The sequence below is a fragment of the Desmodus rotundus genome, chromosome 4 (assembly GCF_022682495.2).
Source record: "Desmodus rotundus isolate HL8 chromosome 4, HLdesRot8A.1, whole genome shotgun sequence".
Classification (NCBI taxonomy): Eukaryota; Metazoa; Chordata; class Mammalia; order Chiroptera; family Phyllostomidae; genus Desmodus; species Desmodus rotundus.
In genome coordinates, this window is record NC_071390.1 from 131784760 (window position 1) to 131809334 (window position 24575).

Sequence of the window (24575 nt, forward strand, 5' to 3'; positions counted from 1 at the left end):
ATTCAAAGATATTTATCGATCACTTACTGTGTGCCAGTCAGGGTTCTAGGTCATTGGGATGCAATAGCGAACCGACAACATTCCACCCCTCAGGGGACCCTCACTTTTGTTCTCCTAGCTAGTCATTAAAAATCTGTTAAGTCATCTGCCTCACCTTCTGCAAAAGGTGTCATTGGAGGAAGACAATGTGCTTCAGGGTAGTGAAACCTGTTATTTTGGCAGGGAACTTTCTGTGCTCTCAAGGTAGGGCTAATGGAAGATGAAGATCACGGGCTTGTCCTAAGTACAAAAGATAAATAATACGGGTTTCTCAAAGTGTGCTATTACCTACCTGCCTTTGAAAGAGTAAGACATTTTCTTAAAAATATACATTCCTCAAGGTGTAATGCAGACTTAAAAGCAAAAGCTTTCAGTTGCATTTCTCTTCTAATAGGGAGCATCAAGAAAGCTGAAGAATAGCTAATGAAGAGCTGGTTTTGTGGCTCCCTAGAGCTAGGCTTTTCTAAAGCCTTCATGTTTCTTACCTTCCTTTTATAACCAGAAGAGTTGCTACGGCTTAACAGCTGACCAGAACTTTCAAGAACTCTTAGTTTTTGTTGGGAAGGTATATTAATTTTTTTTTCATACTGGTAATATTAGCCTTGCCAAAGCAAGGCCTGAAAACATTGAGTGAACACTCAGAATTGTTCCTCTCCACAGAAATCTTTATTTAAAGATGAAAGATTTATAGGATCTGAAGAGAAACCAGAGTATAGATATATTAATTTTTAAGGTAGTGCCTTAGCTTTAAAAAAGTAATATTTATTTGGAGATGGAAGAAATCACACTTGGCGAACTACTATTCTGAAAAGGACTGAGTCTAAGAGATAGCCCCGAAACTGAATCGATATTCACATTGCTCGTATGACGTTCTAATTCATTGTACTATTATGCTATGTTTTGGAGAACTGAGTGTTGGTGTTGCCATTAAGAAAGGTTGATATCTGTTCACACATTTAAATTGGTATCTTTTCTTACGAATTTGTGTGTGTTTGGAGTGCGACCCTTTGTGTGGCTTCTCGAGGCGCAGGGCGCTGCTCAGGACTTCTCCGCCCTCTGGCCCCTCACTGGGGAGACTGAGGGGCAGGAAGGACACTTGGATGGCTTACGGTAACTGAACATATGGGGTCAGGTTGAGCTCCTTACCTGCATGCCCTTGTTTAGCACTCCGAGTTGCTTACTCCAGGCTCCAGGGGAGGTTAAAAGACTTGCTGATTTTAAATTGAGTATATGCTTTAATTCAGGCCTAATTGTTCAGGCCTACTGACAAGCATTTTGAATTCAAAACCCTTCTCTTGCACTTTTTTTTTGTATGTCCCTTATATCACACAGACCTGTTTTTTGGACATAAACCTTTTGTTAATATTTGTTGATTGATCAAGAGTGGTCCAGAGTTGATATCTCACAGATAATAATGATTCAGTTTTGGAGACTTCATCGACTCATTCAACAGATATTTGTCAAGGTCTTACTGTGTGCCACAGAATCAGTGGGAATAAATGTTTACCCTTTGGTTGTATGTAATTCTGGTTCCCAGTGATAATGCTTTGTATTTGACATGACTCTTAAGTTGATGAGACATTTTCCAGGGAAATTGGTCTCAGTATTTGTCGTCATGTTGCACGAGCCCACTAGTCCTACTCACTTTATTGCCTAAATATAGCACAGGACACTCCTTTCTTTCTCTTCTCAATGACCCAGCATAAACTGGAGCCTTCATTATTGCTCGCCTGGATTGTTGTTATAGCTAAACAGCTCTCCCTGTCCCATTGGTGTTCTTACCTCCCTCCTATCCATCTTGCAGGTTCTTCCACTCTGGTGCTACAGTGATTTTTCTAACCTGAAGACTGGCCATATCCCTAGAGGGTTTTGCCAGTGGCATACAAGACCTTCTGCTTGCCTTCCAGCCTTAATTTCAGCTATGCCTCCTTGTCCACACTTTGTGTTCTGGGAATGTCCAGTGTTAATATCTCTTAGACTGAGAGTTCCGTGTGGACAGGGTCTGTGCCTGCATGCTCCTCTCTGAATCTCCGGAATCCATCATGGTGCTCAGAGTAGAGCCGGGTTCTGTAAGTTTTTATAGAGTTGAACTGAATCAGTCACTCTCTGAAACGAGCAAGACTTCAGCTTGTTAGCAAACTGATTACATTGCCTTTTGTCTAATCCCTTAAATTCTTATTGGATGCTTTCAGCGTTGTTTGCCAAAGCACTTTGTGAAATGAAAAATAGCTGGCCCTTTCCTCTCACTGTTCAACAAAACTCAAATATATTTAGAATATTTAGCACTTGTCAAGTGATAAGACTGCATATTTCATCAGATTGTCCTCCTCCTCATCTGATATGAGGAGATGCTATTAATTTCTAAAATAATAGAAAAGGAGGAGTAAAGCAATGCAAGAGACTCACGCTGTGTTCTTCAAAGTATATTTTGCTTCTTGGTAATCTTGAGAGCAGAACATGCAATAATTTAACAGATTTCTAATATTTCATGAATCAACTTTCATAATTCTTCCCTTTTCATATTATGTAAACCAATTTTCTTCATAACATTGATTTTACATTTACCCAGTGATGGTCAACCAAAGTTTATGGGTCCAGTGTTCTTTCAAGATCTCTCTGGTCCAACTAGATCAAGTTATTTACTTAAGGAACCTCTATAAATTCTTTAGTCTTTTGTTCAGTAGAAATTTATCTGTCTTTACAAATTTGAATTGCAGATTTTTCACTATAATTTGACTTCATCACAGCCACTTTTAATTTATGGGATTTTTTTCTTATCCCTATTTCATAAGGCTGAGCAACTCATACATATGCGTATAGTTAATATGTGGCATTCCCTTTATATTCAGAGATGAAACCACCTAACCGTCGAGGTTGGTATCATGAGTTATGCCTCATGGGAACACACGGACAATAATTGTACCCACTATTTCTCTTGATCTCCTTATTCTCTTGGAAATAATGATGTACACTTTAGAGGGAATTATATTATTTCTATGTAAAGAAGAAGAAATTCAGACTTAGTGGAGTTAAGTAACTTGCTTGATACAACCTTGGTCTGTTCGCCTAAAACCCACTGAAAATATTTTTTATCATAAGATTTTATAAAAATTCTTAAAAGGAAAAAGAACATTATAAATAACTCTCATGTGCCCATCACTCAGCTTTACAAGCTGGCCACATCGCGGGTGTGGGGCCCAGGCTTTTGTACCACTGCGGTTGTTCCACACCTAACATAGGCTTAAAGAAATTCAGTTGTCATTGGGAGGGTCAGAAAGCATTAAAATTATTTTTAATGCTATTTTAATTGCATTCATGTAATTATTCTCATCACCATTTAAAATTATTCTCATTGTTAATATTTAAAAAACAGAAAACTAAGAAAATCCACTTTCAACCCCTGGAGGGAAAAAATGCAAAAGTAAGCAAAGTGGAAATCTTAGCAGATGGGTAATTAAAAGCAAACAAAACAAAACTCTCCTGAGAGTTTTTATCACAGTTCCATATACTAAGAATGTGTACTTTACCTAGGAGATTAAATATACTCAGTCCTTGAATGTCTAGCAGCAAATAATTGATTTTGTCTTTGGGTCTTCTCCACCCTGGGGTCTGATGTGCTTCCTCCTACCATCTTCCTGGCCTAGGGAGGCACAGAAGTAGTAGAGTAGCAAAGGTGACCCTGTGTGACAGTGTCCTTTTAATGTTTTCCATTATCTTTGGGGTGAGGGACTGGATTGTTTTGATTGTTCACCTCACTTCTCTATGATTGTCACACAGTTAATAAAGCGCTGAGGGAGGTAGCTGCATTAAACTATACAAACATGAGGCCGTGGCGTGTTGATGTGTTGATCTCGTGTCCGTGTCGCCTAGGACAGGGTCTGACTTCGGTAGGTTCTTGGTGCACGTTGATAGGCTGGCATGGAACCCCCCTAAGATGATGTGCCATTTGTTAAGAACCTCCCTGTGGATTGCTTTAGTTTTGAACTGGACCCATAGACTCTGAACAAAAACATTTTTCCATGTGTTTACTATAAGAACAAGATAGTTATTGTTGTTGAAAACAAATGGAAAAATGAGAAAATTAAACTGATCTAATTTTCCTCTTTGCACATTACCACGAGTAAAGTCAATAGTGTAGATTGTGCTGAAATGGAAAGAAAACAAAATCCGAGGTGGAGATTATAGTTAGAAAGCGAAGTTATTTTTCAAAACTATTATTTCTGCTGTGACCTTTTGTTCAAGTTAACTGATGATACAGTCACTTGCTTTTTCTAATATAGAAACACTCGGCATTCTAGGAGCTTATTTATAACTTGCTGTGAAGAGCAAACAATAAAGAAGAAAGCTCAATTATACATTTTAAACACCATGCTTCGTGTGGTCAGGATGAAATGTTATTCTGCTTGTACTATGGTATCTTTTATATCTGAGCAAACATACCTGGCTTACTTTCCACAGCTTCCTCCTCTCTTTTTTCTCTGTTCAGGAAATCAGCTTGCTTGAGTTTCTTGTGTAGGGCAAAACCCATGGACTGGTACAGAGCTGGTGAGTGGCCCATCAATGGGATCTCTGTTAGCTCATTTTTCATCAGGGAGATACATTTCTTTCCCCAAGCTGTGATCTAGGAGAGTTGCCAAGCAGCTAGAGTAAAAAAAAAATACATACAAAACAGCAAACAACGTAATTCTTTCATGTGGCGATCTCTCCCTTTGTGCTCATTATGCTGTTGCTGGCTGACCAGTTCTAAAATAGAGTCCACGGTTCCTTTGCCTTCGGCTGTTTCTGGGCTCTTGGAATCTTAGTTAAAGCTTGATTCCAAATAATTTTTTACTGGAAGCATTCAAAGGGTGGAAGTGGAAGAATCTCATTTGGTAGGATGGGACTTAATTGAAAAGCAATGGATGTTCATGAATGACTTCTTAGGTTCACTTTTGTGTGCTCAGCAGGTGCAAAACATTTACAAAGCTTTTGTTTCCGTATCTGAACTTGTGTGTTCTTTGAACTCAAAGTCTTCATCTTTTTGGATATCACTGTTTATTTTTTTGACAACATCTATAGTGGTGGCTTAAAACTGAAATATATTTTCTCTCTGGATCTTCAGCAGGGCTCGTATGGAAAAAGCCAGTCAACTCAATTTGCTTCCATCTGCTTCATTTTGTGAATGACTCTCATGGCCACAGCCAAGCTCCCCTGACCAGAGGAGACAATGATGCCCACCCAGTGGGTGGGGAGGGTGATTTTTTTTACTATGAGTACTTGAATTTGGCTTGTTTGTAACATTCTGTAAAGAAGCAGTTGTTTTGCCATTACCTAAACAAGACCCTGTCTCCAGGTAGCTTTGGCAGTCTGAACAATGGCCTCTGTTTCAAGGAGTCCTTTGAGATGATTGAATTGAATTGACTAATTCTAAATGTTATCCCATTAGTGAGAAATGTCTAACCATCACTTTCACAGCCCAGGACAGAAGCGGGTTTAGCTCAACTTTTCCCACAAGGTCCCACTGTGGCAACTCCCTCTCACTGGTTCAGTTCCTGAAGGGTGGCGTGGAAGACCCACTGCCGGTTTTCAGCAATGCAGTGTTCATCTCCTGCTAGTGCCCTCTCAATTCTGCTGCTGCCACAAGTTTGGGACGCCCACGCTCTCTCTTTTCTAACCTCTGAGACCCAGCAGCCCCTTTCAGATTGGCCTTTCCCATGGCTCTGTGCTCTGATTGCTCTGTGGCAGTGTCTCCTTTAAGCTCTGCAGAGTGAAGAGTGATCACCAGCTATAGTGCTCTAGCCACGTGCGATGAATTAAATTGTCCTGTGTACATTGTAGTTAACAACCAAAATATTTTTATTTCACCTTGAAAACATATCATGTGTTATGTGTTTAGGCTTGCTGCAATATGTACTGTGCTCTGTAAGACAAATGGCACGTGGGTTCTTTGATCTTGGTTCTTTGTAGTGAAACTAAGTCTTGTTTATTGTACCTTACCTAGCCTCACGTCCCAAAGCAGGCGGGTTGGACTCGCGTGTTCATTTAGCTGTGCCATTACTGTTTCATCTTTTGAAATCTCTTACTGAGGAATGGCTGTCGTGTTGATGTGGTGTTAAAGTTATGATCACTGTGTTTTGGCCTTGTGCATCCAGTAGTGATGATGCGTAGCCACAAACAGTGATTGGAATCCGTACACTGTGTGCGGGATAGTTTAAGTATAGAGCCCTTGAACCAGACAGTAGCGAGGGTTCTTTGACCTCTGGGGAAGCACTTCTCAATCACACATCATAGCATTTGGTCAGCAGTACAGTGTGTCACACCCATGTGATGCCAGTATGATGGGAGAGAACTTACCAGGATGTGGGTGTTCACAGATTCTCAGGGTCCCCACTTTCTGAGAAAGCGTGGAACTCAATGAATGAATTTTTTGAGAGAAAAACAATCAAATTGGAATATCAGCTAAGTCCTTGCAGGCTTCATTGGAGGGGAACCTGATGTAAAGGGAGTATGAAGGCTGGGCCTGAACAGTTCAGAGAGAAATGACCTAGAAAAGCAGGCAGAAAAGGTGATGGTGTGGGTAAGCGGGAGGGTTCTGTTGGAGTGGGCCAGTGAGCGGCTCCTGCAGCTGTTTGGTGTTTGAGAGTAATACAAGACAGGGCTTCGTGTTGCTCTGGGCGCTGCTCTGGAACTCCTTAAATGGTGGTGAGAGATGCAAGAGAAAATGGGAATTCTGGTTTGGGCTGTGAGTTTTACCTGTGACATTATTCTGGGCCGTGTGGAGCATGGCTTTATGTTTGCAGTAATGATTAATACTCTGGATTTTCGGTATGGTTTACCTTTAAAAATAATTTAGAACCAATTCATGATTATTCCTGTACTGTTACTGTCTCTCATAACCATTTAAAGTGTTTCCTCCTGTGGGAGAAAGGGTGCTCTAGGGATCCCACATTATCTCCAGCCTATCTTATCAACTCTATAGCTCAGAGCAGCTACCTATTACTATTAATTAGTGTAGCGATTACCATTTATTTATAGTGCTTGCGGTGTGTGATTTTATAGTTTTTAATTTACCCGTGGGTAAATTTTTAATAAGGAAGAAGGCAAGGATAGACGAAGAAAGCCTGAGTAATGTGGCTGTAACTCTGCTGAACACGAAAGAACTATGTTTTAGATGTTGCCCTTAGTTAGAACACAACAGTTCCAGGAGTCACAAGCTGAAGGACAGTAGGTCAAATACATCGAATACAGCCTACATACATGTTTTGTTTGTCTCTGTGGTGTTTTTAGAACGTTGAGTCTATTGTCAACATATCAAATATGGAGATTTCATAGGAAAATCTGACTTTCTAACTTCTCGAACAATGGTAAGGTTTGGGAACTTGGAGCCTGTATTCCCATGGCAGGAGTTCTCTGGCTGTGTTTAAGAAGTCTTGCTCATTGAGTGGGCATGTGCATTGAAGTTTGCTGTGGCCCCCACAGTGCTGCATCCTGAGGCCCTGGCTGCTTCCTTTGCCCATGCGGGCCTTGGAGTATGTTATTCCCAGTGAATTGCTAAAATCAAAGGTAGACAAAATGATGAAGTTTTAAAAGTTTGTAATAACTCTAGTAATATTAATAATGCTAAATATCCATGTATTGTAATATAAAACAATAAAGTAGCATTTATTTCTTTTAGTTAGGATATCTTTTTTTATACAGCACCATTTCTAATATCTTTTAATGGCTTATTTTATTACCCAGATGCAAGCATTAAGCCATTTAAAGATCTAAAAAAAAGATGTTTTATAAGCAAAGAAATATGATTATTCTAATTCAAAGAACTAATCATATTTTTATGAGAATTTATCTTTTCCAGCTCTCTAATCCATAGATTAGTAAGTGAGCCAGTATACACAAATAAACTCTGCTTTATTATTTTACATTACTATACACTGTGTGGGCTGGTTGGAATTCTGACCGTGTCACATACAAGCTGTGCAACCTGGATGGGCCAGGGCTTCTCTGCGCTTTGACCTTCTCACCTGGGAGAGGGGAGTCATTACAGCACTTACCTTAGATGACTGTTTTTATGATCAAGTAACCTGGACAGGCCAGTTGGCTCAGGATAAAAACTCAATAAATATTACCTGTTACTATTACTTCTAGATGAAGGTTGTTTAGTGTTATCTTACTTACTTTATTACAATTTATTTTTTGCCTAAGAAAATCTTGGTGTTTTTATTGGGAGTATGTTGGACATGTCTTTATCATTTGTCGGGAATAAGGCTGCAAAACACTGCCCTAGAAAATGCTTCCATATTATTACTCAAATTATAATTTCATCTAGTACCATAGATCTTCAACTGTACAATGAGGAGACATCTCTTTGTCATCTATCTTGTAGGGTAAAACAAAAGTAAAAAACTTATAGTAATAATTGAGACTGTTGGTAGAAAGAAGCTGAAAGATTTCGTCTTCCAAGACTGAATTTGATGGAGATGAATTTCGTCATCCATATTCGAATGCCCAACTCCACGCATTTTCCAAGTCTTGGTCATTGAATACAGAAAAGCATAAGTATCAAGTTGAGGCCAATAGATATGCAAACTACTAATTTATTATGGAAATAAACTTTGTTCTTAATATGCCTCTGGTCTTGTAATTTTATTTCCTGATGTTCACTTAGACTTTTTGTTAGAAGGAGTAAAAGCAGGCTTTACTCCTATGCCTAAACAAAATCTATCAGAAAAATGGTTTTTAGTCGGCATAGATGGGATACAGCACTCACTTGGGACGATCCGCATCAGCAGAAATTTATGATCATGTCCTTCCATCTTGTTACTCACTCTCCCGGAAAACAATTGGTTTGAGGTGGGAAGACAGAGAAGAAATGGCACCACAAAAACTATTTCTCAGATTTAGAATTGCTGTTTTCTGGCACTGTGGGAAGCCTACCTTGTCGAGCACCCACTGTCCTGTCTGAGGAACCAGAAAGCAGCATTTCACAGTTGTAAATGAAGATGGAGTGTGATGGGTTACATTTGAGGAAAACGTCCTCTTCAGTGATTGCGAAAACACAAATCTATCTCAGCTGTAGGGGTTTCAGTGAAGAGGATCTTGTAAATGTTGTCTGGCTGCCATTGACATTGTTGTTACATTTATTCTGTTTCTGTCACCGCCTGTTAGGCAAATGTTTTGCTTTTATCTGATGACTTTGGAAACCCAAGTTATTTCTCCTGAGGCTATCAGGCAGAAGAGTCTTTCAGGAGCTGGTCGGTCCTGGAGTATGAAGCTGCTTTTCCTGAAGGGAAGGTGCACTGTTAGACAGGGTTTTATTCCTTGCTGTGTGGGTGTAAACCATCCTGAACTGGAGAAAACAGTCGCATGGAATTACCTAAGAAAGGAGGAAGCCGAGGAGTAGGCCAGTTGCTTTATAGCTACCTGCGAGAAAACAGTTTGTGGGACAAGCCCTTCTCCTCCTCTCCAGCGTTTTCGAGGTCCCGGCGTGTGAGCTCTGAGGCTCCGTCCTTGCAGTGGAATTAAACCAGAAGCCACAGGCAGGTGACACACACTTGTCACCATTCCAATTCCTGATGTCTCTGGAAGAACACACCCGAACCTCACATGATGGAAAAGATGGTAAAGACACCACTCTTTTAATGGAGACTCTTGGCACATTGCCCAATTCTTATATAAGGCATTTTATTCACATTTCTCCATTCTGTTTTTATTTATGTTTTTGTGAGTCAATTTAAGGTCATAGACCTATAGATGTACACCCTGGCATAATAATGTATTTCTCATTCTTTGAAAATTTTATCTTTTTCTCAGTATTGTTATAAAAATCTATATAGTATTTCTCACTATTAAAAAACATTTTAATTAAATTTTATGGTCAAAGGTTTTTCACAAGCCCAGGACCAGTTAATTGAGTTACCTAATTATTCTAAGAGTGTGCTGTATTTATAATGGTTTTATTAAAAGAGATCATAATTTAGACCTGGTTTCTCAGTTGTGGGCACTTTCTACAAATTGTTGGGTGCGCAGAATGCAAACTATGCTCCCCTGCCTCCCACCCCTGCAGAGGAAAGAATATTCTATATTATAATAAATGATTAAATAAATAATACTAATGTAAATAAATGAAGATTAGACTTCCATTCTAACCCACACATCTATGTGATCCACACTGGGGCTAATCTCTGGAGCTTTAGTGTCTTATTGCTTCTTTGAAAAAATTAGCCCCAAGTCACAGCATTACATATGACTTCCATAACTCCAATATTGACAAAAATCATGTTTTGCCTTTCCGTTTGCACTTCCTATGTTAGAGGAGAGGTTTTTTTCCTCCTCTGTTTGTACTCTAACCAGGGCAGTGCGAAGAGTTCTATTCGTCCTCCCCTCTTTGGTGCAGGGATCTGAAAAGAGTTGTGCATGGTCACATCTGATAGAGACGGCAGCGGGAAGAGGTTCTCGCCCTCCTTGTCCAACCTTCTGTGCTCCCCATCTGGATGGTGGGGGCTACACTGGCCACCTGGCTGGAACAAGGGTTGGGTTCCAAGCGGCACTGGGCATAGAAAGTGAACGGGTGAGGGGGACAATTCAAGTCAGGGTTCCTGAGAACAGACACTAAGTCAGTGGTCTGTGATAGGACGTTGCAGAGCAGACAGCAGTGGTTTTATGCTGACATGGGGTCCAAGGGTGGGCAGGCAGAAACACCTTTGTATGGCACGCTCAGCATTTTCCACTGGAGAGAGTGGGGCACTATGTGATGCTTGAAACACTATAAAAGGGATATTTTTAAAAAGTGGTGTGTTTGTAACTCCACAGACACTCATAATGCTTAGAGCAATACAATTTTTAAATCACTGCTGATTAAGAAATATAACATATGGAATGGAAACCATATTTATAACAAATTAATAAAATCAATCCTTTAAACATTCTCTGATATGTTAAGAAAGATGCAGGAAGAGATTTAGGAAGGTTTTGATTTTGTTAAAATACTAATGTAAATTTAGTACTTAAAGCACTAAAATTGTTCTATAAAGGGAAAAAGATCTTACCTGAGATAATGCCTTACATAAATGTAATTTATTATTGTGTAACAACTTTCCGCGGAAGGAACCTAAAGGCTATTTAAAATCTTAATTTTTATTATGACAAGGTCAAGTATTTTAATGAAGTTGTATTTAAACATGGAACAATACAGTTAATATTTTTTTCCTTTTAAAAAAGCGTTCTAATATTTTCCTCATTCTTTTTTTGTCCTCGTTTTCATGTAGGTCTTTTAAAAAGTAACATATTATTTTCCTGATGCATCAGCCTAAAGCCAGTCTACAGTTCTTTCTCAGAACTCCTGTCTTCTCGAATCCACATCTGAAGTTTTTCTAAAGATCAGACTCTGCTTGGAATTCGTTCAGGCCCATTGTGTGGCTGTGGAAATATACTAATGAAAAAGTCAAGGTCTCTGCCCTTCCAGCCTTTAGTCCCTTAAGTCAGAATACAAGTCTGAAAGGCAAATTCTAGAGTAACCCTCTTGATGTTCTAAAAACTAATGAGCATTCCTTATGCTGGAATCCCCACCCCATTTTTTTGGAGAGTGGTTAATGTGTAGGTGAACATCAGAGCTTTCTGAGCTGAAGATATGATAAAGCTGACGCAGTGACTTTTCTTGTGACAAAGTAAAGGCTTATAGAATACTTTCACCCATGTCTCTGGCATATAGTAGGCTGTTTGGTCTTTTATAGTACTTTACAGTTTATAGGGTATTTTACACAATTTCCTCTTACGAAAAGGCCCAACATTTCTACACGTGGCATTCTTCACTTCTAGCTCTTATCGGACCCTGGCATTTATGTTGATTTGAGAAACTTCAAAGATCTTGGAAGGAAAACAAGATGATTTCATGGAAAGCACATTGAACTGCTAAATTAGAAGACCTGAGTTCTAATCCTGGCTTTACTAGTGTATGGTTTTATCACTTTCCTTCTCAAGCCTTCTGTTCATAAACAGAAGGACTGCATTAGGTAAAAACTAAAGGTCTGTACTAGGGTGTACCAGACCACTCCCAAACATCTGTGTCTTAAAACAATAGCTGTGTATTATTACCCTGGAGGCATCTGTGGGTCATCTGGGCAATTCTGCTACGTGGGCCAGTCTTGCTTGATTTTGACTAGGCTTGCTCATGGTTCTGCAGTCAGCGAGAGGGGTGGTTGGAGTTGGGCCCCCTGGAACGGCCTCTTGCCATGGCTGGCATTGACTGGGCAATGAGATGAGAGCGTCGCCTGTTTGTCATCGTCCAGCAAGCTAGCCTGGGCTTATTCTCTTGGCTGAGGCACATGCCCTAAGAGTGTGAGCGCACACATATAAGGCCTCTCGAAGACTGCCAACTCCACTGCGCCCTGTCGGCTGAAGCAAAATCTCAAGGCTGTCCCAGAGGCTAGAGATGGGGAAATGGAGCTCCAGACTCATGGAAAGGGCATGGAAACAGGGAGTGGTGAATTATAGTTTGTTTTGCAATTAATCGACTGTAGGCCCTTTGAGCCTCAACTTTTTGTTAAACCTGTGAGGTGGTTATTTAAATACCTGCCACTGTGCTTAGGCACTGAAAGAAATACAAAAGGAAAAAAAGTACCACTTGACTTTATTGAAGGCATTTTATAAAACCATTTTGCTTTCCAGAGAAACATACCCTGGAGGGGCCGGCAATGTGGTTAAGCAAATAAGGCTCATATATTCAAACTGAAAACATTTCCAGACCATTTTTTTTTCTTTTCCTTTTGGACGGAGACGTGTGAGGGCTGCAGGAATGTGGGCTGGAAGTGTCTACGGGCCTCACAGGATGAGGTGTCCTTGGTTAGATCCTGACTAATTAGACTCCCCCCCGCCCCCTTATATTTATACACACACACAGAGCAGAAGGTATTTTAATTAAGCAAGGGAAACAAACAATTTGCTGAAGGGATAATTCATCTCAAAACCTATTTTTTTTGCTAATTTAAGGAAGAAGATATATCTTGATTATAGGGTTTTTATTAAATAAAAGCTATTGTCATGAGAATGTTTAATTTTCTCAGTACTCACCAAATATATTTAGGTAGTGTTTCCTTTGAATAAAGCAAGTGGGATTAATTTCAACCACTGGCAGAGGTTGCTCACTGTTTGCTAAAATTCATTTCCCCTTTCTACATCTCCCAGCCTCGCTTGCGGTTAGGTCTGTCATTTCACCAAGCCCTAGTTCACGGCGTGGGAGTGGGAAACCACGTGCCGCTCCTTGCTTGTTCCATAGAACCTCCAACAGGTGCTCCCCTGTACAGTTTCCCATTTCCAGCTGTCGGGGTAACTTTGGAAGCCAGAGACTAGTGTTGGAAGAGCTGTTGTCACCCCGTGTCCCTCTGTGACTGCCTGGAGCAGAACCCCTCTTTCAAAGAGGAGCATCTGCCCTGGATTATTGACTGAGCAAACCATGAAATTCTATGGTGTTTAACACAAAACATAGTGGAACTCCTCCAGCTAATGGTCTACTCCAACTAATACATAAATAATACCTTTCCTTGTAAAATCAAGATAGCTAAAGCATAATTAAAGAGCTTTCTAGCTTATCTTCTCTGTCCGCAGACCTAAATCTTGATACAAAGTTCAGATCGATGAACACTTATTGACTCTCTTTCATCTATAAAAGGCTGAGCTCATTGCTGAACTCAGAGCTAAATGAAAAAGCTAAAGGGGTTTGTTACCACCAAACCAGTATTACAAGAAATGTTAAAGGGACTGATTTAAGGACGGGGAGGGAGAAGAACAGATGAACATAGTTAAAAGAATAAAATGGCAATAAATACATACCTGTCACAAATTGCTTTAGCTCTGGCCAGGTGGCTGAGTTGGTTGAAGCATTGTCTTATACACCAAAAAGTTATGGGTTCGATTCCTGGTCAAGACAAATACCTAGGTTTCGGGTTTGATCCCCAATTGGGGGCATATGGGTGGCAACCCATCTGTGTTTCTCACCTAGATATTTCTCTCTTTCTCCCTCCCCCCTTCCTCTTTCTCTAAAATTAATATTTAAAAAAATACTTTGGAGCATTTAAGCCATTTACATTATCAAAAGAACTGAATGTGACTATACCAGCTTCAGGGAGTGTGCTGTGTCAGGACAGAATGATCATTAACAATGTAGCAAACCTGTTTGGTGGTGCAGCTGGATTAATGTATCACAGAGACGCCACTATTTAGAGACTCAAACAAGATAAAAAATTGTTTTTTTCTGTAATAGTTCAGAGTAAAGTAGGCATTCCAGCATGGGTGGGCAGCTCTGCTCTGGTGAGTTATAGTAACAATTCTGATTAGAATGATTATTATTATGGATAGCACTAGTTGGCACTTACTATGTTTTAAGATCTTTTCCAAGTCCTTAGGTGTTGTTAGTGACTACTTTAGGTATTACAAAACCCACATACATTAGGTACTGTTTATTTCCCTGTTTTACAGATAAGGAAGGCAACACACAAATTACGTAAGTAATTTAACAAGGTCATGTAGCTAGGAAGTGGCCTAGCCGGGCTTTGAACCAGGCAATCTGAGCCTATGCCGTTCCCCACGGTGCCTTGCTTAGATAAGCAAGCTGCTACAGTGGGTAGTCATCGTAGTATGGGAATAGCCACTGATCTCAGTGGATGTTTGATACCTTTAACTATGTTATTTTAGCACTCATAAACTCAAGTGGTAAGGGTGTACGTGGAGTTCATGGTTCTGCTGCAGTACATGTTTCTCATGTGTTTTTGTGTTCTATATATCACGATTCTCTGAGGCAATTCTAATTTTTGTGGGTTTCTATTTTCTTATGTGGCTAGTTAAGGTTGTACCAGTTCAAAGAAGTTAGTGATGACTATTTAAAGGTGTTATTTTCCCAAACTTAAAGGGTCTCCAACTTATTTAGAGTGTATAATACTGACCTTTGCCCACACTAAGCACCTGATAAATGAGTTCTTGCTGAGCCAATATAGATAAACCACACCGTGTGGAGTTTATCTCTGGAACTCCCATCAGAAGCATACCATTGTGCTGTAGCTCTCACTCACTCACTCACTCACTCAGAGGACAGTGTCTGAAGGTTCCTTTCCCGCAGCCACTCCTTAAAAAAGGTTCTGTTTACTAGAGAGGATGCAAATTGTTTTTACATAGCATTTTTGCTTTTCCCCATTGCAAGATTTACACAAGATGGTTTGGCAAATATAAACCTCGTTTGAAACCTAATTTCTCTTTTTCTTGAGTAGGCACAGTCAAAATGTGCAAAGTGCCATTTATATTACTGACCACTGTGTTTTTTTCACTTTGTGAGAGTGTTGGACTGTGTTTTTTTCACTTTGTGAGAGTGTTGGACTCTTTTCTGAGATTTATACCATATCAGCACTCTAGTGGGGATAATTTTAGTTTTCCTTAATCTATTGTGACTGCTGTCCTACTTTTTTTTCATTCGCCTCTGATCATTTTCTCTTGCAGGGGATTGTGGGTAGGAGAGTTTTGCGAGCATTCCTTCTGTTACATGCTGGAGTTCTCTGACAACTGAGCTAGCTCTTGATAAAGAGCCTAGGCACGTGCGGAAAGATTCCGTGAGATGCTTTTTCTCTGGGGCCCTTGCATCTGGCTAATTCTGAACCTTGTTGGATTTTGTGAGAGTGCTTTGTGTGCAAGATGTCTGGCAAGACAGAATGAAAAAAGGAACTGGCAGCGTCCATTTGCTAAAGTTGGCAGCTCTTCACTGGGAAATTTAGATGTAAATTATGATCCAGGTTGGGACTGCTGCATGTTCTACAAGGAGGGCTTTGAAATCCAACAGGTCTAACGAGGGACTTGCAGACTGCAGGCTGCCCTTTTATTCCTTGAGTACAATTGACTTGAGCCATTCAGGAATGTATTAAGTAATTTTTTTCAATAAGTATACATTCATTATCTTTGCCCAAGCCATGTTACTGAGGTCAGGAAGTGAATAGGAAGCCGGGAATTCCAATTTTCCTGACAGAGTGTACTTTTCACTAGCCAACTTACCTTTGGCAAATTGGTTTACCTCTGTTCTTTCTCCTACAGCAAAGCTGGTCGTGGCTCATGGACTTCACGGGCTGATGAAGGGGATGCATTGTTAGTGTACTATCCTGGAGTCTGAGTCTCCCCTCTGCCACTAACGTAGTGTGCCTTTGTTCCGCTTGTTTAATCTCTGAACTTTAGATGCCGTCTCTCAAACAGGGAGGGTAATGTCTACCTCACAGGGTTGTTACAAGGATGAAATAAGGCTATGCCTGGATATCACCAACACAATGTCCTCCACATAGTAGATGCTCATTAAATTCTAGTTATTATGTTTAATTGTTATTATTATTATTGGCTATATCAAGTTCTCAGACTGAACGAGATGCTGGCAAAGTATCGACAGAGGTACAAGGAATGTTTTTGTATGAAGAGATCGTGCCTGTTGCTATACGAAGGCCATGTTTTCAGTGCAGTTGTAATTATGGCGTTAATGTTAAAGAGTTTTTCTTCAGAGACTGATTTTCACAAATGAAAGGGTAACCGCGGAGACTGTCAGAGGTGAGAGTCAGGGAGGCAGTGTGGAAAGAGCACGAGTTGGCCAGATCTCAGTCCTGAACTCTGTCATGGCCGTTTCCGACCCATGACCTTGTAAAGGTTAATTAACTTGTCTAAGCCTTGGTTTACTTGTTCATAAAATGGAGATGAGATGATAATGTTGACTTAAATAAGACTCATATTGAGGATTAGAGATCATTAATGTAGAGTTAGTGAAGTCTTGCCCATTGCTATATGATTAATTAATAGCACAACACAACGTTGCTGTGTGCTTTCTGAAGGTGTTTTATAATGCCGTCGCGAGCTTCCACGGCCGTCCGTGGTGTGGTCTCTTTTTCTGTTTCAGAGCATCTCGCGCGTTTCCCTCAGGGCACTTAACCACAGTCTGTATTTCTCTGTGTATTCAGATGTTTGCTGTCTATCTCCTTCCTAGGCTGGGGGCTGAGTGTGTCTGTACGTTCACTGTTACATAACTAGCACAGTCCCTGGCACATAGTTAATGCTAAATGGACCTTTGTTGAGTGACTGCATGCAAGGATATCCAATGACTAACAGAGCTGCTTCTCCTCAGTAAGCATGTATCATTTATTTGTCACTTCACTTCATATTGCCTTGGCACATCACCTGTTGTCTTGTTAATTAGCTCTTGTAAAATTGCTAATTATTTTCTTAAGACTCTCTGTTCGGTTGTAAACCCCTTAAGGGCTGGCGCGGGAGATTAGGTCTGCATCCTCCCAAGACAGAACAGTGCTCTGCACAGTAGTTATTTGTGGGATAGATGCAGCAGGAAAGGAAAGAAAAAACTCATTGTGTGTATTTTACCAAAGATTAAACTGCTGGGAAATGTCATGAGGTCAGTTCGCATCCAGCCTTTTTCTCTGTTGCTCCTATCTATATTGTACTGTAATAGCGGTAACTGATGTTTAGAGAGATGAGGAGAATAAAAGTCACATGCTCAACTCTCTGACATTGTCCTAACCATTCTTGTTATGCTCCTCTCAGTGGCTCTCCCCTCGTTGCACTGGAGGTCCTACTCCATGGCCACCCAGCATCATCAGCTGAAATCGCTCTGCTTCGCATTCCTCTCTCAGGCCCCCTCCCTCCCTCTCTGCTACTGGACTGCTCTTTGTCTTCCCATTTGGCTTCCAGAGCTCCAGTCCACACTCTTCCTCTCAGTTCTCTTTTTCAGTTTTAACATTTGTCTTTACTTTCCTGCCTACCAGCTTTAGTCACATTCAAGTTGAGAGTGAACCAGCTACCACTTTAGAGATTTGGAATCTTCCTTTTGGGCTTTTATTGCTTACCATCAACTTAAAACCACTTGGTCCTCTTGCTGCTCTGATTTTGGCACCTTGAAACCCGTGAAATCTAACATCAGCCGGATTCTCACTGTTGGCAAAAAAAAAAATGTTATGAATTAAAAGAAAAAAATCCCCACAACACTGCAACTTGACATCTCTGCTTTCCGTAAGCTCTCCTGCCTCACTCTTCCCAGGGAGGTTAAGTGACTGCCCAGGACCGCAGAGCTGGTAATTGCCAGAAGAGGATTTGAACCCAGTGCTCTGTTCAGAGTCGATCCCTGTTCTCTGCGGCCTCTATATGTGCCCATAGAACTCATGCAACATACATGACAGATGTTGTAATGCTTTTCTTTTACAGAGATAAAATACATGGTGCTTAGAATTGGGAAACTTGCTCTTTTTCACTCAACAAAATATTTTGGAATTGAAGTGTTTCTTAACTTGCCCACCTTTTTGCCACATTCAGTCCTCAAGGGCACCCTTTATAATTTCTTCTAGCATTCTAACCATGCCCACAGCCACCTCAGTGTTCAAGCCATTTAGCCTAGCCTATCAGTGTCACCTTCTGGCTAGGAAAAAAAAATAAGGATACAGCTGTGAAACTACCTCCTCCTGGCTGCTGTTGGTTGCTCTCTCCCCACATTGCCATAGCCTCTTAAGTTTTCCCAGGTTGTAACTTCCGTCTTGCTTCTCGCCTCCTCCCATACTTCTATGGCTGTTTCCTACCAAATTAAATACTGGCTCCCCCTTGCCCGGGTCCTTAAAGACCTCTGTAATGCAGCCCCACCCATCTTTCTAGTTGCATCTATACTCAACCTGCAAAATTCTTTATGCTTTCCCGTGGCCATTCCTTTGTCACGTCGTTTCCTGAGACAAGATTAGCGCCTTCCATCTTTACCTATTAAAACCTTACTCGCCCTTCAAGGTACATCTTTAGAGTTGCTCCCTCCAGCATTTAAGATAGGCCTTGATTTACGGATTTCTCATTCAGGTGCTCTCTTGTGCCCTTCCTCCTCCCTCTACCCCCCTCCTCGTCCCCCCATTGCATTCCGCACCTGCTTGCTTGCGTTCGGTGTGCGCAGTCCTGGCCCTTCTGTTCGCAGTTGTCTCGTGGCTCAGTGCGTTGATAGTGTGAGTTCTGCGTGTAGTTATTTGTTTTAATTGAACAGAATGATCATCCCAGAAGAGTTAAATTATATTTAACACCCCCACTAAAAATCTCCTGTTTTCACTTATTATATTAGTACAAAGAACATTAGTCTACTGAGAATCTTCTGTGAAGTGCTTGATTGGAAAGCTCTCTGGGGCCTGTTTATATTTTAAAACTGTACTTTTCCTCAGAGTGTCATCATTTCTGGTTGAATTTAGAGGTGACCATATGATAAAAATACTGCCTTTGTGAGCTCTGTGTTGGCAGGAATATTTTATCCATGATGCCCACCGAAGAGAAATGCATTGTGTGAAGGTTGCAAACCTTGGTCCACAACTCAGGAGAGCTAGAAACCCTGACTTACGTTATATATCTCGAACCAATCTATGCCATCGAGTCTCTATGCTGTCAGGTGGGCAGAACCAAACCCTAAGTCCTTCTTCTGTGTTGCTTCATCTTCCTGGGATTTTGTCGGAGTCTGGGGTCTGACACACTGCCAGTTTCCATGGAGGTGGTTCATCTCTGTCTTGAGTGCAAACTAGTTGCCAGGAGATATCTCCAACCCATCTTCACTGCTTCTCAGCCTCTTTGGGTTTAGGAGCCCTCTGCTGCTTCTGCGCTACCCTTGAAGCATGGGCATCAATCTGGGCCAGTCTGTGGCCCCGTCTGCCTGGGGTGCTGCAAACACAAAGCCATTCCCCTCTGGAGGAGTCTTGTCACCTCACAGAGATGCTGTGGGCAAGTGGGGTGCAGGCTCTCTTTATTCCCAGGACTCCTCCCTCTCTTTTAGTCTCTTCACCCTTAATATCTGCCATTCTTTATGACCACCAGGAAACTCCCATGCTCCCATCCCCGAGAGCTAGCATGTCATTTGAACACAGGAGGCATTGTAGGATTAAAACTGAAAAATGATATAGCTCTTGCAAATATACCTTTAGCAGGGGTATTTTGACTCTAGTTGAATACTTCATCACTACTCATGTCTTTATGTAAAGTGCAGAAAACTAGTACTGTGCTTACTGCTTAGTGAGTAATCAGATCCAACAAATTTGAATTGGGGAAACTATTAGTTCTTTCAAGACCATTTTTATTTCCTATCGGGAAGTTATAGACACAGTGTTCCTCACTTAAAGCATTGCTTTGAAGAACCATCATGGATAAAAATGACAGGCTGGTTGAAGTAATAAAAAACATTTCTATTTGCATTAGACTGTTATTGTCAACATGCTTAACAATTTTTAAAAAGATTTTATTTATTTATTTTCAGAGAGAGGAGAAGGTAGAGAGAAAGAGAGGGAATGAAACATCGATGTGCGAGAGAAACATCAATCAGTTGCCTCTTGCACGCCCCCAACTGGGGACATAGCCTACAACCCAGGCATGTGCCCTGACAGGGACTTGAACCAATGACCTTTCAGTTTGCAGGCCAGTGCTCAATCCACTGAGCCACACCAGCCAGGGCCATGCTTAATAATTTTTACCAGGGCTTATCACCAGTACTGTGGACACTCAGTTCACTCTACAGACAGTGAAACTGGGTGCTAAACGACTAACTCTTGATTCCCATGTCCCTGAGTGTCTGCTGTCTGCAGTGTTTCAGCTGAGCACACAACTGCATCTGGGAGATCAGAATAGCAGCCTCTTTCATTTTTAGGACAAACCTCTGATGCTTGGCTTCTCTGAACAAGACTTGTGTGTCCCAGGAGCTAACTGTGAGTTGGATTTTGCTGCATTCACTGCTTCCACTTGGGAATTTGTTGGCTCACATTCTCGACTACAAGAAATCATGGTCGCGTAACATACCTTATTATTAATACAGGGCCTGGCAGGTACACCTATGTCCATGCATCTCTTCCATATTTAGCATGATCATGGGACCTGCTTAACAAAGACTTGAATGTCATATGAATATACAAGAGGATTATTGTCTGAAGAGAAGATAATTAGAAGATGGCTTCATGGATAGTAATGCTTTCACCAGTGATGGCAGCAAAATCACAGGCCCCGGGCCCACTTTACCCCACCCCAAGGACCTTTAGTTTTCCTGTAACCAGAGGTGCTTGTCTGTTTTGGATATAATCAGTGCAGAAGGGGAGGAAAAGCTAGAGGGGGTATATTCACTCAGCTGTCTCAAAAATGCTGAGCATACAAGTTGTCTGACAATTAAGATGAGCCAAGTATTTGACTGACTAGTACTGTCGTCTTCAGGCATTAAAGGGGCCAGGAACATAATTTGTCTTGGGGATAAAATGACAGGATTATAAATCTTTATCCAGGCTCTCTTGAATCTGGCCGAATGGAAGGTTGACTTAGGTCAGCAGTCTCAGGCAAGGGAGCACACTCTAACTCGGACACTATTTGCTTGAAGTGGGATTCCCTATGTAGAAATTATTGTCAGGATGAAAATTTTCATTTGGAAACAAAACATAAACCTTAAATGTAAATCACTGAATTTTCTCCTAGCTGCATACAAATAATGCATTACATTCATGCACAGGCAGTGGTATTATTGAGGCAGAAAGGCATTACTGTATTCAGTAATGTGCTGTGAAGATTTTTATTATTGGGTCTCAACAGGCTTGGTTTTAGGCAGAAAGATGAATTAGGTGAAATCCGATTTTTTTTTTTTTTTACTTTCTGCAAATGCAGGCCAGCTCCTTTTCATTGGCCCCAGCCTGACACTGCCCAGCGTGCTCCTATCCTATTGTTTGGTGGCTAACTTTTTGTGGGGTAGGGCGGAATCTCCCTTTGGTCTCTTCTAGTGCTAACACTGCTGGCTCCCTTTAATTAAGCTCCTACGGCGTGCCTGCCATTGGGTGAGGTGTCCTGCACGCATTCCGTCTCTAGTATTCGCACCCTTGGTGCTAAGCACTTCTCTCTACATTTGTTGTTCAGTTCTTGCTCTGTTTTCCCATGTTCTTTCCTCTTTGGTATCACGTCATTGCTCTTCTTTCCTTTGACAGCCCTCACATGGACAAACTTACTACTCAGGTACCACATTCTCACAAGTAAAAGTTCTTAGAACCTGCAAGGGGAACACTAAGCCAATACATTAGTCTATGGTAATACTTAACATTCATTAAACAGTAATCATGTGCCAGACCCTCTGCTAAACATTCTGTCTCCTTTAACCTTCACAACAAATCTCATGGTTGGAACAATTATCTCTGTTTTACAAGTGAGGAAACTGAGTCTGCGGAGGCTAAGTAATGTCTCCAAGGTCATTGCCTAGTAAGTGCTAGAATGAGGATTTGAGCTCGGGGCTGCCTGATGTTCTAAGAGAGGGATAACGAAAGGAAGAGCCAGAGCAGAGCGAGCGAGAGAGAGAGAGAGAGAGAGAGAGAGAGAGAGAGAGAGAAAGTGGGAGAAAAAGATTTGCCCTCCACTCCGTCTCTGGCATCTTTTCCTTTTCTGTTTCTTTTCTGCATTATAATAATTGCAGTATTGGCTTCTCAAGGCCACAGCAGACTTAGATGCTCATCACAAATGAATTTTAGGCCAAGTAGTGTCCAAGAAGAAATGGCTTGTTGGATATTGGGCACATCACACTAGGAAAGCAGGTATCTGTAGCTTAACGCTTAAATAGTCGATTTTGAAGTTTGCAATGTGGGAGGCATTTGTGATATCAATCAGCAAATAATCTTTTCATGCCACATGTCTTCTTGTCCAAATCTCATCAGAGGGAATGAAGATTATTTTCTTCTGAATTTGGGAGAAAGACTAACTTTTATCTCTCAGTTCATTTTTTTAAAAAGCTCATTTTCTAATGGATTGACCGTACTCTGCAATGTAACTGGCTGCTGCTGCTCCTCCTTCCACGCTAGACTAGCGCTGCCAGAGAGACTGCAGCAGGCTCTGCGTGGTGAGGGCACAGCGGCACTCCGGGCTGTGTTCCTGGTGCGGAGGGGTACACTTGCTCTGCTGTGGGACCCACCCTTCAGTGGGCTGGCCCTGACTGCCATCTGGCTGTGTTAATCAGGACTCCAGCAGCAAACAGACAATGCACCGAAATTAAATAATCTGAGGAGGGACTCCTTCAAAACTGAGAGCTTGGCATCATATAAGGAAATCACAGGATGGTGCAGTACCCCAGGGTGGGTCCCAGCAGAGTCAATGTTAATCCCGTGTCTGAGGGGTCAGGGGAGGGGGTGGTTTTGGGAGCCCAAGGCAGAGCCAGCCTGTGGATAGGGTTGTCTTCATGGAGCTGTGACCTTCAGATGAAAGATGTGGCCAGACCTTGGGTATGCAGCAAAGCGGGAGGCAGCGAGCAGACTGAATAACCTGACTCTCTACTTTTCCTCTAATCTTTTGCCAGCCCTCACTTTTGGCCAAGTCCTGCTGGAAGCCAGAGGACACAGGATCTGCCTGATGTGGTTCGAACAGGCTGCCTGCCTTGGCCAAGAGCAGGGCTGAATGGAAGACATCCGGCGCATGGGCTCTTGAACATGTGACGTGATTACACCCCTGAGAGATACTAGGTTACAGTCTCCTGGTGGGTGTCATTTTGCAAATTAATAGGGTTAAGACCTCAGCCACTCAGATATTAGTGAGTGGAATGTCAAATGCTGTTCTGGCCCGCAGGGAAATTTTCATATGGACTCAAACCAATTCACAAGTGACAGCTGTCGTTCCAGTTGTGCTCCAGTTCAGAAACAAAGTAACTTTTTCTGTTGCAGATATCTTCCTATTATACATGATATGTCATTATTTCATGTATCAATATCTATGAAAGTTGGTAATTTAAGAAAAAGGACTGAAAACTAAGAAGCCTAGAATGTCATAGAATCTTGGACTTGAAAGAGAATATCCAATTTATTCTTTTGCTTAGAGCAAGAATCCTTACCCAAGAATATGTTTATTGATGAGAGGGGGGAGGGTAGAGAGAAAGAGAGAGAGAAAAAAAGAAACATTGATGTGAGAGAGAAATATTAATCGGTTGCCTCCTGTATGTGCCCCAGCTGGGGACTGAACCCACAAACCACGTATGCACCCCAACCAGGGATCAAACCCACAACCTTTTGGTGTAGGAACAATACTCCAAACAACTGAGCCATCCTGCCAAGGCAAGCAAGAATCCTTTCGAAAGTGTCCTTAGTAATCATCAGTGGGATGACTCAAAACTTAGCCCATTCCATTTGCCATAAAATGTAATTGTTAGAAAGAGCTTCCTTATACTGAACAGAAATCAATTCATTGTTGCTTTCACCAGGTGTTGGATATTTTCCCTCCAGAGCTACATAGCTTACAACTCATGATACTTCAAGTATGTGAAGACAGCCGCCATTTCTCCCGCACACCTCATTTCCAGTTTCTGCAACCTGTGTTCTTATATGATATAGTTTAATTCAGGAGACTTTATTGACCACCTCATTATATGCACTTGGTCCAGGATCCAGGAAGGGACACCTACAAAGCCTACAATATAGTGGGAAGAAGGATATGAACACCACAGTACGAGGCAGAGTGAAATGTGTTCAGCAGAAGTTTGACTCACGTCCTTCTGAGTCTTCATGCGAGTTGTGGGTTAAACTCTTGAACAGGACAGG

General features: G+C 41.4%; 1 protein-coding gene and 1 non-coding gene across 4 annotated transcripts in view; one reads left to right on the forward strand and one right to left on the reverse strand.

Annotated features, from left to right (window-relative positions):
* The window catches only part of FRAS1 (Fraser extracellular matrix complex subunit 1), a 423027-nt gene that overhangs the window by 71451 nt on the left and 327001 nt on the right, over positions 1–24575 (forward strand). The window lies entirely within an intron of this gene.
* On the reverse strand, positions 638–753 carry LOC112296452 (U5 spliceosomal RNA). Its single transcript, XR_002973900.2, has one exon. It is a non-coding gene; the product is annotated as a U5 spliceosomal RNA (small nuclear RNA).